Below are 383 nucleotides of genomic sequence, written 5' to 3'. Positions count from 1 at the left end.
GTACACAGGCATTCTATATAGAAGTCATATGGCACTAAGTATTATGTAAATGTTCTGTCCAAATGTAAATATATTTAATATAGCTTAATGGACTATACACATTATGTGATTTCTAGAAGGCTGTTTAGGTACACTACGACTTCTAGTTCAAATGTTTGGAAACAAGTATTCCTTTTTCAATGATGTCTTGCTATTTAATTCAAATAACTTTGTAATTTTAGAGAAATTGTGTTTTCACTGTTTGACTTTGTTAACTTGTTAATTTCTGCTAAGTTCCAATTCAGGATGGTTGTGCTTAGTTACTTTTAATAGGAGAAAGTATGTCTCATCTGATGTGTAAAGTTTTAACAATGCATCATTCTTACATCATCAGCATTCTTATA

Source organism: Nestor notabilis, unplaced genomic scaffold (assembly GCF_000696875.1).
Source record: "Nestor notabilis isolate BGI_N333 unplaced genomic scaffold, ASM69687v1 scaffold5599, whole genome shotgun sequence".
NCBI classification, from domain to species: Eukaryota; Metazoa; Chordata; class Aves; order Psittaciformes; family Psittacidae; genus Nestor; species Nestor notabilis.
Note: the sequence above shows the minus strand (reverse complement) of the source record.